Source organism: Octopus sinensis, linkage group LG18 (genome assembly GCF_006345805.1).
Source record: "Octopus sinensis linkage group LG18, ASM634580v1, whole genome shotgun sequence".
Taxonomy (NCBI): Eukaryota; Metazoa; Mollusca; class Cephalopoda; order Octopoda; family Octopodidae; genus Octopus; species Octopus sinensis.
The window spans coordinates 25,499,320-25,517,942 of NC_043014.1; the positions used below are offsets into that span (position 1 = coordinate 25,499,320).

The 18,623-nt window shown below is 36.7% G+C and overlaps 1 protein-coding gene across 1 annotated transcript in view; it reads right to left on the bottom strand.

Moving 5' to 3' along the window:
* Positions 1-17,090, bottom strand: part of LOC115221394 (zinc finger protein Xfin-like) — a 35,228-nt gene extending 18,138 nt beyond the window's left edge. The window contains exon 1 of the mRNA XM_036510794.1: positions 16,813-17,090. The gene's annotated coding sequence lies outside the window, so the exon portion shown is untranslated. The remainder of the gene's footprint in view (positions 1-16,812) is intronic.
* Positions 17,091-18,623: the final 1,533 nt, after the last annotated feature.

Sequence of the window (18,623 nt, forward strand, 5' to 3'; positions counted from 1 at the left end):
TTAAAGCATTCAAAGCTAAAAAGAGTAATTTTAATAATTGGTGCTACAAAAGTTGAAGCTTGATATTTTAGACATTTTGAAATTAAAATATCAGTTTCACATTTTCATTCCATATCCTTCTTTCAGAAATATACTGAAAGTAGTTATTTTTATGAAAAGCATGAAAATAAAATAAAATAAAATAAAATAAAATCAGACTCTAAGAGGAGGTATGTACCAGGACAATGGTTGAATAGTAAATTTGAGATGTTTGTGCTCTCAGAAAGGAAACAAAATTCTTCTACCATCATGGTACACATAGAAACTTATTTCATTTTGTGGTCTTGATTGGTTAGTTCAAGCTAAGACACTGATTCATACAGCCACTGCCAGCCAGTGTTGCTGACTGACTCAGTCATTATAAGTCTGAGTTGCTGATTAACTAAAACAACGAATACTATTCAAACTCATTGATATTCGTTAACGCAACATGAAAAAGTATATTATTAGGATACGCTTATCAACAAAAAGGGCAGATCAAACCTGGTACATTATTAGGATACACTTATCAACAATTTATTTATTTGGGAAAGTACTGAAAGTTCTAGATAAATGAACAATGTAACATACATACATACATACTTACACACATACACACACACATCCATCATCATCATTTAACGTCTGCTTTTTATGCTGGCATGGGTTGGACAGTTTGATGGGATCTGGTGAACCAGGAAGCTGTCCAGACTCTAAATTGTCTGTTATGGTAGGATTTTTACAGCTGGATGCCCTTCCTAATGCCAACCACTTTACAGAGTGTGCTGGGTGTTTTTTACATTCCACTGGCACAAGTGTGCTTATGCAGCACCAACATGGGTGCATTTTATGTGGCACCTGTAAAGAACAAGCCTGTATGTATGGATGACAATGATTTTACTTGGCTTGACACATCTTCTCAAGTACAGCAAATTGCCACAACTTCCAGTCTCTTGTCATTGCCACAGTGAGGTCCAGTATCTGAAGATCCTTTTTCATTACTTCGTCCGACATCTTCCTGGGTTAACCCCTCTCACAGGTTGCCTCCACAATTGGAGCTTGCCACTTCTTTATGCATCTGTCTCCATGCATACACATCATGTGGCCAAACCAATGCAGTCTTCTCTCTTGCACACAACATCTGATACCAGTTTTCTTCTTAAAAGCAATCACTCTGTCATGTGTGCACACTGACATTACTAAACCAGTGGAGTATGCTAGCTTTATTTCTTTATATATATGGGTAGTCAACAAAATCAAAAACAATGTGGATGTGCAACATTAAAAATATAAAATGGCAACAATTTATCCATTGCACCTGTATATCTATGTGCATATATATATATACATATAATAATAATAATAATAATAATAACAATAATAATAATAACAATAATAATAATAATAACAATTATTACAAGGTAGCATTAGCATTACCTTTAACTCATTTTTATATATAAATACAGCCTCAACTAGACCTACACCTGTTTCTACTACATCAATTAGTAATTGTTGCAATTACAACCTTACTATAATATCTGTGAAGTTTCTTCAGGGTTTTCACTTTAATAGTCTTTGACATTTAACTGGTTAAAATTTAATGTTGATTTTCATTGTGTTCTATGATGTGGATTTGTACATTAATTTAGATGCGAACTACATTCAATTCTGAGAATTGATTGAATGATCACTCATTTATTCCTCATAGTTTTTTTTCAAAAATTTTGCCATTTAAATGTTTATAACTCATTTATATTGAGAAAAGGTGAATTTTCTCATATGCGAGAATCTTAAAGTTTGTTCATATCTAGAATTTATTATATTACCCTCAGACATAAAAATTTGGTACAATTCTTCTATACATAAGTGACATCTATTAGTTCCTGATCTGTATGGTTTTGCAGCACTAATTAATTCCTAATCAATATTATAGTTTTTGTTTCTGCCTTTAATATACCAGATAAACCTACTTAGACTTGTTTGCAACATTTTTGTTTTTATTTCTAAATGAATTTAAGTGATTAGCCAGTCCTTTTTTAAAAAATTAGTGCAGTTGCACTGATGTCAAAGTATTCAGTTCTTTCAAAGGTAACTTTACATCTATATATTACATTTTTAGTTTTACATTTATTATCAACATAACAGGAGACCTGTATATGTGTGTGTGTATGTATGCATATATATTTATATAGACATCCAGGCACACATATATATGCATATATAGATATATGCATGTATACGCATATATACATATGCATATATACGCATATATTTATATGTATATATACACATATATATATATGCATATATATGCAGGTAGGGGAGCTCCGAAAGAGGTCTCGGGAAGTAGCATCCCTGCCTTCCCAAGCTAGTTTTCCACCACATTTCTTAAAAATCATGACCACTCATGTCTAGAAACTGAGGTATGCTCCCTGTAGGAAATGTCTAGAACCTGAGGTATGCTTCCTGTAGGAAATCCAGCTCCAAAAAAAACTCATGACAATAGCAAAGAAGCATGGGCACCAGCCAGCCCAAAGATTGGGGTGAGCTGCACCTGTCTACCTCAAAAGGAAAGTGCAAATCGTCATCTTGGGTCATGCAAGCATGACTTGCCTTATGATGGCTGATGACCTGAGAAGCTTGGAGTGAGGTTGGAAAGTTGGAATGTGGGAAGTCTGCATAGAAGGGGAACTGAAGTGTGTGGGGAATTGAGGTGGAGGATGGTGGATGTGTGCTGTGTGCAAGAGGCTAGGTGGAAAAGCCAGGGTGCAAGATTTGTAGGGGTCAAGAGAAGAAGGTACAAGTTGTGGGGGTTGGGAAATTGGCAAGGGGACTGGAAGAGTGGGAGTTTTAGTGAAGGAAGAACTCTGTGAGAATGTAGTGGAGGTCAGGAGAAAGAGTGATAGTGATGCCAGAAGTATTAGCATTTGAGGAAGAAGTGGTGAGGGTGATTTGTGAGGATGGTCCACAAAGTGGAAAGAGGGATCACTGAGAAAGAGCGGTTCTTTGATGAAATGGCAAGAGAGCGGGACTTACATAGGATAGATGATTTGGTTTTGGGCATGGGTGATTTTAATAGAATTGTTGGGAAATGGATCCAAGGCTTTGAGGGTGTGCATGGGGGAAACGGAATTGGGGAGAGAAATATGGAAGAAAGGATGCTGTTGAAGTTTTGCGATGAGAAGGAGTTGTGTGTGGCGAACACATGGTTAAGGAAAACATAGAAAAGGAAGGTGACTTTCAGCGCAGGAAGGAATGAGACAGATTGATTTTGTATTGGTTGGCAGGAAAAACAGAAAATATCTGAGAGATGTGAAGACAATACCAGGGGAGTTGCAGTACAGGTTGGTGGTTGCTGACTTGGATAAGAAGAAAATTAAAAAGTGTGTGAGAAAGGTAACGGTTAAAGGCATGTGACAAAGCACGTGGAAGGACGAATGGTAGGAGAGATCGAGGAGATACGTGGTGGTGGAACAAGGAGGTGAGGGATGCGATAGCAAAGAAAAAGGCACACAAAGTTTTATGTGATAATAGGACTGAGCAAATAAAAGCCTGGTATATTAACATGAGAAATTGTACAAAGAGGGTGGTTGCGAGATCTATAAAGAAGAAAGCTGAGAAGTTGAGCAGGCTGAGTGAGAACCCAGATAGAGTGTTTAGGTTTATTAAATCAATGAAAAATAATGGAAGAGATGTTGAGGGAGGAAGATGCATGAGGGAGAGTGATTGAAAGTTGAATCTTAGTGAGAAGGACAGAGGAAGAGTTTGGAAGGAGCGTATGGAGGGAATGATAAATGAGAGAATGAATGGGATCAGATGGTGGAAGCTGCTGTGGTGAAGGAGCCAGTGGAGAGGGTTAGTCAGGAAGAAGTAGTGGAGGCAATGAAGGAAATGAAAACAAGAAAAGTAGCTGGTCCATCAGAAGTAAGTATAGAAATGATAACTGCAAGTAGAAAGATAGGGATTGTTGTGCTGATGGAGTTCTGCCAGTGTGTGTTGGATGGAGGAGGAATGCCAGATGATTGGGCACTAAGTGTGGTGGTACTGATCTTCAAGGGAAAGTTACTGGAGCATGCAATGACGAAAAGGGTGTTGAAGAGAATTTGGAAAACAGTGGATATGGACGAGATACAATTTGGTTTTATGCCAGGAAAGGGGACAATAGATGCAGTGTTTATTGTAAGGAGAGTGCAAGAGAAATACCAAGATAAGGAGAAAGAGTTGTACATGTGCTTTGTTGATCTGGAGAAGGCATTTGATAGGGTTTCAAGGAAGGTGATTGAGTGGGCATTAAGGAAGGTGTACTAGAGGTAATAGTGAGGGCAATGATGAGTTTGTATGAAAGGGTAAAGACAAGAGTTAGAGTTGGATCTGAGCTGTCGGAGGAGTTTGTGATGAAAGTTGGCATGCATCAGGGATCTGGGTTGTCACTGTTGTTGTTTGAAATACTGGTTGATGTGATGACACGGAGTGCAAAAGAGGGATTGATAATAGAGATACTGTATGCAGATGACCGTGTTCTGATGAGTAAAATGATGGAGGTATTGAGGGAGAAGTTTTGGAAATGGAAGGAGGTGTTTGAAGCTAAGGGGGTGAAAGGAGAAGTATTAGTAAGATAGAGCCATGTTGTGTGTGTGGGAGGAGGGTAATGGCAAATGCGGTGTTGTGTATGAAATGGATTCATGGTAGATGTACGAAAATGAAGAAGGTGACCCCAAGGATGGCAAGAGATTTTATTTGTGGAAGATGTGAGAAAGGAGCTGGAGAGCTGGCGGAACCAGTGGAAATGCCTTGTGACAAGGTGGAAATGGTGAGAGGGTTTTGTTATTTGGGAGATAGGGTTGATGTAAGTGGTGGATGTGAAGCAACTGTGACAGCGAGAGTGAGACTTGGCTGTGTGAAGGTCAAGGAATGTGGAGCATTATTATATGGGAAAAGGTTTTCCTTGAAGATGAAAGGAAGGGTTTATCAAAGTTGCATGAGATCTGCAATGCTGTATGCAAGTGAGACATGATGTCTGAGGGAAAGTGAAATGGCAATTTTGAGAAGGACTAAGAGAGCAATAGTGAGAGCAGTATGTGGTGTGAAACTATTGGATAAAAGGAGGGCTGAGGACTTGATGGGGATGCTGGGGCTGGAGGAATTGGTGGAACAGCTGGCAAGGGCGAATGGAGTGCAGTGGCATGGACATGTAATGAGGAGGGATGAGGATCATGTTCTAAGGAGAGTGCTTGAGTTTAAAGCAAATGAACTGCAAAAGCGAGGTCAACCAAAGAAAACATGGAGGGGACAGGTGGAGGAGGAGATTGAGAGGGAGGATGCCCAAAACCAGGCAAGATGGTGAGATGGTGTGAGAGCAGTTGCTGTAAGAGTGGGGTAGATCCAGCCACCCTACTTTAATGGGGACAAACCCGGTTTTAAAATATTGGAATTCATCATCGTCATCATCATCGTTTAATGTCCATCTTCCATGTGATGGAACGGTACCACAAAAGCTGGCCAGGCTGCAGCCTGCACCAGGCTTCTGTGACTATTTTGGCAGGATTTTTACAGCTGGATGCACTTCCTAACACCAACCACTCAAAAGAATGGACTTACTGCTTTTTACGTGGCACAAGCACAGACGAGGTGAGTGGTGCTTCATATGTGGCACTAGCACAGGTGAGGTGGGTAGTGCTTTTCACATGGCACAAGCACAGGAGGGGTCAGTTTTGGCAGGGTTTTACAGATGGATGCCCTTCCAAACAACAACCACTCCACAGTGTGTATTGAGTGCTTTTAAGGGGCAACTGCACTGACAGGGTCACCAAGTACTTGCAAGACATAAAATGCATATATACGCATATATATATATATATATATATATATATATATATATTATATATATATATATATATGCATATATACACATATATATATGTGCATACATATATATATATACATGAATATGTATATATGTATAAGTATAAATACATATATATGTGTGTGTGCATATATATATATATATATAGTTAATAAAAAACATCTGAAAGAAGCACATTCTAAAGAATACAACAGTAATTATTACAACAAAAATTTTATATCTTGGACATAGAGTTAACCAAGGTTTCGCATCTACAAAGCCAAGCCTTATGGACAGCTCATCAGATTCTACATAAATATAAAATTTAAAATATCTACAGCTTGGATATAAAGAAATGCTCAAAACTTGAGGAATACATCTTAACAGAAAAACATTAATGAAAACGAGTTATCTCCCCTGAATCAGAGGGAGGAAAAAACCCTTATAGACCTGAAGAGGCCTAACTAGCAAATGGGGAGATCCAATTTTCCAGTAAGTATCACTTGAAGTGAATACATTTAGAAAACATTTCTTTACAGTTGCACCAGGTTTCTTATAGTCCTTAAGAATTTTGGCTCTTTCTGTGATGCAGATCTTGCAACAGCTACTTCCACTCTGGCAGACCAAGGATGTAACAAACTATCTTCCTGGGACCCTGAAAGATGACTGGCGGTTAAGAAAACATTGGTTGAACAAAGTACTCACAGAACCAATATATTTACACACATGGGATGTGGCCCTATTCACACTCCTGGTCATCTTCTGAGGTGGTGGAACTGGGAATGGTGGATAACTCCTCCAAGTTACTGGTCCTGGATAGGTCATTATTTTTAGGTGCAGTGTTTGTACTCATGTTAACATACATTGCGGGCCTGGTCACTCTATCTGTATCTATGGTTTGTTCATTATCCATGGCGGTGGTACCAGGGTCTTTGGTGATGCTCTCTGTGATACTGGTCCTGGACTGGTTATTATCTCTGGGCATGGCTATTGGTGTGAGAACTAGTTAATCTGCTAATAATATTGTACATTAATGTTATTGCAGATGTTACTTTAGATCTGGGCTCTTGTACATACAGGTCCTATCACAAGCCAAATGAGAGAATATCTTATATTAGTACAGCCTCCTGCCACTCCACTATAGTTTTCAAGAACCTAGTGAAAGGTGTAAGCAAGAGGACCTCAAATCTATCCTTGAGCCAAGATATCTTCGATGCAGCTGCCCCCTACTACAACGAGGCACTGGGATTGAGTGAGTTTAACACCTGGAAAAGGAAGCACCACAGGAGTGTCATTTGGTTTGCTCCACTCTTCTCACTCAACATCAAGATGTGTGGGAAAGATTTTCCTTAAATTGATAGATATACATTTAACGCACATACATACACACACACTCGAATACAGGTATTTATTTAACAGGCATAATCTAAGAGTCTCCTTTAGTTGTGCACCTAACATAAAAAAACATTTTAGCAAGTACCCACAATACAAGGGAGGAGTTTTGCTCTTGCAGGTTTTATAATAATTGTTCAGTAGGAGACTGATGCGAGGCTGAAGGGGTCATCTCTGAGGCTATGGTGATACCTAGACCTGATATCTGCAACAACAGTAATGTACCATCAAATAGCAATATTATTAGTACCATGGACAATAAACAAACCATAGATACAGATAGAGTGACCAGGCCTGCGATGTATATTACCGGCAGTACAAATGCTGTACATAGTACAGCATTTGTACTGGTGGTACTATGATAGTTGTAAGGTGTTAAATGGTCAAGTGACCTAAAAGTGACTTACTATGGATTATAGCAGTGATTGGGACTGTTTTTAAATGAATTCTTGGGAATCTCTTGAATGTATCATTTTTAATATTTGCATGTGTTTGCGTTATTCTAAGGCTGTGGTGGATATGTCGTTTTGTAGTAAAGAGAGTCTCTTTACTAATTCATTGGCTACATGTTGTATTGTCCCTGAATTGATAGAGGGGAAAAATTCTGAAGCTTGGATTTTTGTTATTGGCACAAATGTCTATGTGTTGGCTGAATGCTATTTTTGTTTTGGGGAATTTTGATCTGGGATCTGTGCAGAGCCATTCTTGTACATAGACTGTTTTTTGTTTGGCCTATGTATTGCTCTTGACACCCAGAGCAGGTTAGTGCACATATCAGGTTCTCCGAAGCACATGTGAAGTTGCTTTTCCCTGTGAGACGTTGTCCCTGTTTGAAGGAGAACTCTGATCCCACAATTAAATTGACGCATATCCCACAGTTGGGTTTTCTGCATTTTTTTACTGACAGCTTCTCTGTTGTTGTTGAGCGTATTCAGGTTTGTGTTAAGCGACTTTTCATAGATTTTGGGCTGTCTCTTGCTTTTTATGATGGTGTGTGTTTGGAGGATTAAGTTCATTTTGTTGTCCTTTCTCAGCAGGGGAATGTTTTGGAAGATGGTGTCGAAGGCTTCATTGTTGAGAGGGTTGTATGTGGAGATGTATGGTAGGGCTTTTGGTTGTAAATCCTTTTTTAATTTGGGATGTCCGAGTTCCTGGATGTTGAGTTGAAGAGCACGTTGAAAGCATATGTCAATTAGTGAAGGTGGGTAGTTCCTGGTGATGAGTGTATCCTTTAGTTCATGTAATCATGTGTCTGGTGTTTGCATTAGAAACTATAGTACATATATCCTTTTTGCTAGGTTGAAGGGGATATTCATTCTGGAGTGTCTAGGGTGGCATGAGTTGAATGGTAGATATTGCTTGGAGTCCGTGGGCTTATAGTATATATCTGTTTCTATTACGTTGTTAGATTTCTTAATGAGGATGTGTGGGAGGTTTGGTTGGGGTGGGGGGAAGGAGGAGCAATATGGAATTAAAAGGATTTTTTTGTTTCTGGGCACACACAGACGCACACATACACACACACAACACCCTGATAAATACCATTCACACACATACACACACCACCAGGACAATTATAACAGCACAAACATACTCAAACAAACACACACTCATGTACACACACATAACATCCCCACCAACACAAAACACACAAACATACTCACACACCCGCAGATGCACACATACACACACACGAACAAACACAAACACACACACAACACCCTAACAAATATTGATCACACACACACACACAAACGTGCACACAGATACACATACCATCCTGCCAATATAAAACACATATAGACCCATATACATATGCAACAATAAACTTTGGGACCAATCAAAAATGGCTCCCACACACAAACACATGTATAAACACACACACTTAGGGACGTGCACCGATACATGCACACTATTCTGACCTCTAAGACCAGTCCCCAAAACCACTGAACCATGACAGACTAGCCCAGAAACAAAAAAATCCTTTTAATTCCACATTGCTCCTCCTTCTCCCCACCCCAACCAACCTCCCACACTGTCCCTTAAAATAGCAAACATTCCTTAGCTACACACAAGACAGAAAAAATGCCAAAAAGGTTGGTTCCTCTCGAATTTTTTGTAAATTCTAAAACATATCTCCTTCTGTGTATATATATGTACTACCAAACAAACATGATTTTTATTGAACTCCTAATATTTTTGTTGAATATTTTCTTAAATACTTTCTTGTAAACTGTTTTTAACATTTTCTTATTATTATCAAAAAAATGTATATGTGTAACTGAATACCTTCGTGACAACCAGTACTTAACACAACAAAGCTTATACAATGCTTTACATTTTACTTTTGACAATCTTTTTCTAAAAAAGTGAAACCAGTTAAGTGAACAAACATCTTTAAAATTGCATTTTCAAACCTTCTTTCATATATATTTTCTCTCATGCAATATCTTACAAATTTACTTTGTTATATATATATATTCCAAGAAAATTAGAGGTTGTGAATCCAACAAACTAAGGGATAATATCCCAATTTATATTCCTGTATGTTATATTTTAATAATTACTGGTATCTTTATATTTTTTAAATTTTATTTATATTTTTTTATTTTATCTAGTTTCAGCTCACGGGCTGTGACCATGCTGGGGCACCGCCATTTGGTGTTGCTACATGATTTTACTTCACGAATGCTTTTAGCAATTGACATTTGATGCATGAGAGAGTTTGATGCAGCTGCCCTCATCTGCACCTCCTGCCGTGAAGTTGGTTCATCTGAGACACCTGACAGGAAGAGGTCCAGCTTTATTTTAAAGACATCTGCATCCACCCCATGCAGGTCTCCCAGGTCCTTTGGGAGGATACTGAAGAGCTGTGGGTCTCTGAAGCCCAGGCTATCACAGTATCTTGTCCTACATCTTGATGGCAAATTTGGAGTCCTTGGCACTCTGCATTGGCGCCCAGTTGTAGTATTTGTGTAACTCTCGATGCCAAAGTTTGGGACAAGTCCTTCCAGATGTATATTATGGCATATCTTTCTTGCCTACGCTCTAAGGAATAGAGTCTTAATCTCTTGAGTCTTTCCCAATAGCTTATATGCTGCACAGAGGCTATCTTCTTCATGTAGCTTCATTGGATTGCCTCCAGTTCTGAGATTAATTTGACTCTGGTTGGTGACCATAGCTGAGAGCAATAGTCAAAGTGGCTTAGGACAAGTGTCCTCCAGAGGACCATCATGGTTTCTTGGTCTCTTGTTTTAAAAGCACTAAGAATCCATCCAGTCAGCCGCCTACATTTCATTGCCAATTTAGCAACATGCACATGAAAGGTTGCATCATTACTCATGTAAATACCCAGGTCTTGCACTGATTGTGCCTCTGGGATTGCAATCCCTCTGGGTCCAGTGTATTTATTGGGTATTGCATTTAGTTTTGCATGCTGATAGCATAAAGCTTGAAACTTTTCAGCATTGAACTGCATACTATTCTTTTCAGCCCACTTGTATATTTTGTCCAGCTCACATATATATATATATATACTAGCATAGTTACCCGGCATTGCCCGAGTTACATACAATTGAAGAATTAGACTTTTCTGTTATATTTTCTGCAATGAACTGAAATACCTATGTTTCGAATTTCATCTAAATTCCTGATGAGGGTTATTTCCCTCTTTACACACCCAAACAAAATTGTAATCATGCCACGTGTATCCCATACTACTGATTTTTATGCGCATATTTCAAAATTCCAGTCTTATAGAACTTGTTAAAAGGATTTTGCTCCTGAAAAATGGAGGTCATGGAGCTCTAAAATGTGAGAATTAACGCCCCTATTGGGGGTGGGCATCTTAATGTCAACCAGAGAAGTTGAATTGTTGAGAATCTTTTTAACTTGGGTCTTATATCTATTGTTTGAATTTCTTTGAAATAGGAAATATATGTTCACTGGGTTTGTAAAAGAGAGCAAAGCTACAGAAAACCAAAAGATGAATGATCACAATAAGCAGTCAGCTACACTACCTTAGTCGTTACCACTCCCAATGTAGTGTTCCTCACCATCCAGGTGACAGGTACAGCTGTAAGATGCATTACGAATCTATAGCAATTGGAAGGGCGTGACCCAACTGAAATAAACATCAACAACTGTGTGACATGAGGGCTAAGGAGAAATGAAAGTGTCACCTCTGGAGTTTGCAAATGACCACTATACTCATACGTATCTGGACAGAATAAATTTACAATCTATAAATGTCTTTGAATAATCAGTCACTCATCTGGGAAGGCCTTGAAATCAATGTTACCATGTGGGGACTATGTGTGACCCAGTGATAATAAAAAGACTGAAAGGAGGTCTGCAATCAAATAACTTTACTCAACACTTTGCAACTGAATCAGTGGAGGCAAAGATGCCTTTCATTTACTTGAAAATTTATGCAGCACATTGCAGAAATCACAATGTAAGTGTATGTCAAAGCAAAGTGTTACACTGTTGTACCATTGAATTACAAATAATGCTCATCTTCTATGCTCGGATGACCCCACAGCTTCCAAGAGTACAACTATTTGTCTTTGCTTAGATAAAATGACAAAATTGTGGGTGTTAAGTCCCCATGAAGGAGTCTTTCTAACTTGTAAGAAGACGAAATTTTATAAATATTACTTCATTTGTATCTAATATCTATGGTTAAAATTTCATCAACAGCAAAAATATATGAATTGTCATGGGAGTTGTGGCCCTTATGCATAGAATATAATTTCCAAATTTCGTAAAGATCCATTCAGTACTTTTGACTTAGTTTTGGATCATAAAAGAAATGACTAAAATTTGGGAGTTAAGGCCCACATTAGGATGTCTTAGAATCCTCATGTGAAGTGGAAACTTTGAGAATACTTCTTGATGTGTGTCAATTACCCATGGTTGAAATTTCATGAACATCGAAAATTTATGAATTTTCATGGGGGGGTTCTGCCCCCTTTAAGCCATCTGAAATTCAAACCAAACATATTGCATTATACCCGCCCTTATGCATTGAATCTAAGTTTCAAATATCATAAGGATCCATTCAGTAATTTTGGTCCATGAAATTGTATGAAACACACAGCATTACTCTTCTCCCTAAGTTTGGATTTTGTGTTCCAAATTTCATTATGGTCGGTGCAGCAGTTTTAGAATGTATAAGTAATACACGAACACATGAAGACATTGTCTTTGATATAATAGAAATGAATGTGCACATACACATATATGTATATATATGTGTGTGTGTGTGTATTATATATATATATATATATATACACACACACAAAGATAAATTGATAGATACAACTGAGTGGGCAAACAAAAATATGATACACAGCGTAGTGAGTTTTTATGTTGATAAGCCTGGTACTTATTCAATTAGTTTCTTCTTGTGAAAGCAGAAAGTTATGGGGATGTAAATAAACAAACAGCAGTTGTGAAGCAGTGATGAGGGTGAAAAAAGAAAACAAAGTTACACTCACTTAAATATATACATACATATATATACGATTGATTTCTTTAAGTTTCTGTCTACGAAATCCATATATATATATATATAATATATATATATATATATTATATATATATATATATGTATGTATACAAACACACACACACACACACAAAAAGATAAACTGTGTGGGCAAACAAAAATATGAGATACTGCCTAGTGGTTTTTTAAATTTATTTTGATAAGCCTGGTACTTATTCTATCAGTTTCATCTTGTGAAAACAGTAAGTTATGGGGATGTAAATAAATGAACAGCAGTTGTGAGGCAGTGACGAGGGAGAAACATAAAGACACACACACAGACTTACATATATACATACATATATATATCTGGTTGATTTCTTTCAGTTTCTGTCTACAAAATCCACTGACAAGGCTTTGGTTGGTCTGAGGCTATAGCAGAAGACACATACCAAGTCACCACACAGTGGGACTGAACCCAGGACCATGTGTTTTGGAACGAAGTTTGTTACCACACAGCCACACTTGCACCTATGTATATGTGTGTATGTGAGTATGGGTGTATATATATATATGCATGTATATATGTGTATATATATGTGTACATATTACATGTACATCTATTTGTATAGAAATAAATGTATACATACACACACACATACATAGGTGCAGGTGTGGCTGTGTGGTAACAAACTTCATTCCAAAACACATGGTCCTGGGTTTAAATTTAAATTTAAAATAATAAGGGTGAGAAATTGAATATTAATTTGATTAATATGAATTGAAAACCAGTGGTGTAGCATATAAGACTATAGCGGATCTTCTTCTAGCAAAATGGATGTCCACTGTTAATGGTTCATCCCTCTTATATAATAGTTTGACTTTAATAGTTTCAGTATTAAAGTGAAAGTATCTGACATTACAATAGAGAGATGTTTTTGTTTCACTTTTAACACGTAATACTGAAATAGTGGAGAAGATATGATATTGCTGTGGGCTCGCCTTAGGCAAGAAGTTAGAAATGATTTTGCCCATGACACTACATGGACCCTAAGTAAGGCATGTGTAAAATTTGAATGAAATTGGTTGTGTAGTTCTCAAGTTTTAGGGAAACACACAGACAGACAGACAGACACACATTCTCAGTTTTATATATATAGATATAAATGCAAAAGGACCAAAAGACAAAGGAAGAAAAAGTTGCATGTCACCTGCATCAAAACTAAAATATTCCAATGTAGTGCGCACTATCTCTAAAAGCCAGCCCTGTCCAGAAGTTGCCATAAAGACTTCAGCTGAGCAACAATCTTCTTTATACATGGCACAAAAGTTTGTGCAATAAATGACCTGGCTACGTCAATTCCAGAGCTGGAGCCATCCCCACCAACAAACAAGAATGCCACAGCCAATGGATCCAGCGTGGTCACCATTGGCATCAGCACAGATGTCACACCAACATACTTTATAAACATCAGAGGACTGTTGCAACTTAGTAATGGAACCAAAATTACCTTCCTGAGGGACCTTGTGGCATGAAATCAAGGACTATGCCTAGCACTCACCAAAACACACCTAAAACCTCACATCACAGATATAGAAATACATATACCAAAGGATGCTTTCTTGTGAAGTGACAGTAAAGAGAGGAATCATGGTGGAGTTGTCATGTACATCCATGATGATCTCACAAAACAGATTCTTTTGTTGCACTCAAACTCAGTGTGCGACAGTAATTGTACACATAAGACAACTCAATATAGTTACATGTACTACTTATTGCCCACCAGATGCTCCAAATCCCATGCCTTGCAAGAATAGATGAAGTCTTAACCAAACTAGACTGTACATCTCATGGGGGGTTTCAACCTGCCCAATGTAGGATGGCCTTAAGACATTTTCCTCTCAGGAATGACATGATGTGATTAAAGTCAGGTTGAATCACTGCTCGACCACATCAAGTTACACACGGAGCAAATAATACTCCAGCCAAGCAGGGAAAACAATATACTTGATTTCTATTTCACAAACAATATGGGTCTTATCCATAATGTGAAAGTAATACCAACATTAGTCTTGGATCACAGCATAATAGAGCTGACCATGTACAGACCAAAGGAACCCACGGACATATAGCCTATGAGAAGCATTCAAAACCTAACCAATCTGAACTACCACAACGCAGGTTGAAAATCAATAGAGAAAGATCATCAGACAGGACTGGTCCCAATGTCTCTCTACACCTGACATTGATATAAAACTGAAAATTTTCATGTCCATAGTGCAAGTCATATGCCTCTATTTTGTCCCTGAGAGAAAGGCGAGTACACATAAAAACAAGATTCCCAGGGGCAGAAAAGTTCTTATGAGACAGCATACAAAAATTACAAACTGCCTCAACATAAAACACAGTAGCAGTGAAAAATCCTGCCTTGAAACAGCACTGCTGGAGATTGAGAAACATATGAAATGCTCACATGAAAAAGAAAGACACAGAAGCCTGAGTTCTAAAAAAATATGCCAAAGAAACTGTCTCCATGGATTGCAATTTAAGGTCATTCCTCCAAAATGATGATTCCCACACAGGAAATCCAATAAGGATAAGTGAAACACTGAATAAACATTTCAAAAGTGTCCTCACCCCACCTGTATGGCACATGAAAATTAGCAAACCTGTAGAATTCCTTACCACTACAGAAGTAGAAAGGGAGGCAGTAACAATTGATTACATCAACATCAAAGAAGAGAATGTAATACTAGCAATAGATGACACAGACACAAACTCAGCTGCAGGCCCCGATGGATTCCCAGCAATCCTTCTCAAGTCATGTAAATGAGTCCTTGCAAAACCATTGCAGCTTCTTTTTCAGTGATTCCTTGTAAATGGCAAGCTCCTGGGAAAACTAAAGGAGAGAATAATATGCCCTATTCATAAAGGAGGAAGCAGAGTAGATACTAAAAATTATAGGCCTATCTCCCTGACCTCACACATCAGAAAAATCATGGACTGAATAGTCTAAAGGAAACCACATTCCTTGAAGAGAATAACTTGCTGACTGACACCCAGCACGGTTTTTGACCTGCTAGAAGCTGCCTGACACAGCTCTTATAGCACTACAACTGGATGCTAAAGCAGCTTCTCAACAACTTAGATGTGGATGTGATATATCTTGACTTTGCAAAAGCCTTTGATAAAGCCAACCATGGTATGATCTCAGTGAGATCTCAGCATAATTGGAAAACCTGGAGAATGGCTGCATGTCCTTCTAAAAGATAGATGTCAGGCAGTGGTGGCCAATGGCGTCACCTCCAAGGAAATGCAAATAATGAGTGGTGTTCCCCAGGGCACTGTCTTGGGGCCACTGCTATTCATAGTGGCCCTCAGCTGTTCAGGTAGCCACCCTTGCTAGCTATGCAGAAGATACAAACATCTCTCAGAGGATACAGAACCCTGGGGATATTGCTTATCTGCAATGGGAATTGGATGCAATATACAGGTGGGCTGAGGAAAACAATATGCACTTTAATGCTGGAAAATTAGAAGCCCTCTGCTACCAACACATAAAGCTCAATGTAAAGCAGACAGGATACACTGGCCCAGGAGGGATTGCAATACCTGAATCAAAATCAGTGCACAACCTGGGCATCTTTCCAGGTGCGTATGACTAAGTTGGCAATAAAATGCAGATGGTTGGCCAGATGGATCCTTCAAACTTTCAGAATGAGAGAAAAGGAAACTATGATGGTCCTCTGGGGAACATTCATCCTCAGCCATTTGAGTTACTGCTCCCAATTGTGGTTACCACACAATGTAAATTTAACAATAGAACACAAAGCAATCCAGAGAAACTACACAAAGATCATCTCAATGTGACATTTTACCTACTCAAAGAGATTGAAAAAGTTAAGACTCAACTCCCTAGAATGTAGGAGGAAAAGATGCATAGTAATAAACATATGGAAAAGAGTAGAACCTGTATCAAAATTTGGGATTATCAGTTACAGAAACAGCAGAATGGGTTTCCAATGCACAAAAGCAAAAATTCCCAATGTTGCAATCAGAATACAGTACCAGATACTGCAACACCTTGGGGTTCAGGCACCCACAGCTCTTAAATATCCTCCCACAAAGCCCCTGAGATACCAACAAAGGGTGGATGTAGGGATCTTCAAAACAAAAGTGGATCTACTCCTGTCCAGAGTTCTGCATGACCCAACCACACGGCAATAAACAAAGATGACAGCAGGAACATCAAACTCACCTCATTCACCAAATGCCACACATCAGAGGAGGTTTAGTACAAGTGTAGCAAAGTGAATGTTGCTGCCTAGCATGGCAACAGATCTCAAGCTGAAATATTTTAATAAGCCTTATTGTATAATTTTGTATTCTATATAAATACTGATTGTTATGTAATGATTTAGTTATCGAAGTTATGTATATAATTATTAGATTTTAACTCTACGTTTATTTGTAAGACTTTACTTAGCCAAAGAGATTTATAGATCGTTAATAGTATTACGAGTTTTTTTAAAGTTAAGTTTCATGTCTATACATTTATTGATAGCATAAATTTTAGTCTTTATGCTTTATGCTATATGTGTTGATAGTTATTTAGTTATTATTTTAAATATTTTATAATTGTTAGATGTGTACTTAAATCTAATATATGAATAGCGACTTTTTAGTTAAATAATTTGGTAATTAAATTTTTGGACTATAACTGTGTTAAGGATATTTGTGAGTTTATTATGTTTTTTTAATCTATTTTGTATATTCATATATATTTCTAATTGTAGACTTCGTTCTATTATAACTTATATATAGCTATTTTCAATTGATAATTTATAGTAGTATTTTTCATTGATAAATATATTCGTAGTATTTATTGGATACTATATAACTACGGATTGATAATATCATTGTATAAGTATTTAGTCGTTGAAGATATGTATTTCACTATTTCATTTTAGTTCTTAACTATACGGTTTTTGGAAGTTATTAATTAGCCAATGAGATATATGGATCGTTAAATACTTATAGGGTTCTTTTAAGATAGTTTATTTGTTTACATTTTGCTTTTTCATCTTTAATCTTTTAATTTTTAATATATTTCATAAGTAATAATGAATAATTAATTTATTTAGATTTTTATTATACGTGTATATATATTTATTGATAGAGATAATTTTAGATCTTAATTCTTATATTTATATACATTTATATATATTCATTGATAATTTAGTTATTATTCAAATATTATATAATTATTTGATTTAAATTTAAATTTAATAATATGAATAGTGATTATTTTTTTGATTATTTTTTTGTTAAATAATTAGGTAATTAGATATTGACTATAACTGAGATTAGATTATTTATGAGTTAATTATGTTTTTTTAAAGCCATATTATATCTGAATAGATAAGTACATTTTCTATCTATTCTTACCTTAAAAATTAATATTTAACATTATAATCGATTGTATGACATAATCATAATCGTTAAAGTTTCTTGTTTGATAACAGGGTTTTTTATAAGAAAAATTATTATTTTATTTATTTCTTAAAAAAATATTGTTTAAATATATTTGATTATTTATTTAACTATTATCATTAACCTGAAGATTGACTATAACCATAATTCGAATTATTAACTGAATTTAAATTATTGTAATTCGAATTAGGTTATGGGCATGAAACGATCGTAGTGGTTTTACTTTTTATCTTATATTAAATTTTTTAATACTTTTTGATAGTTATATATATTTAAAATAAAAAATAAAAGAATAAAAATAAAAATAATTAAATATATATTAAAATAAATTAATAATTTTAAATTTTTAACTTTAAATTTAAATAATTTAAATTTTAAATTTTGTA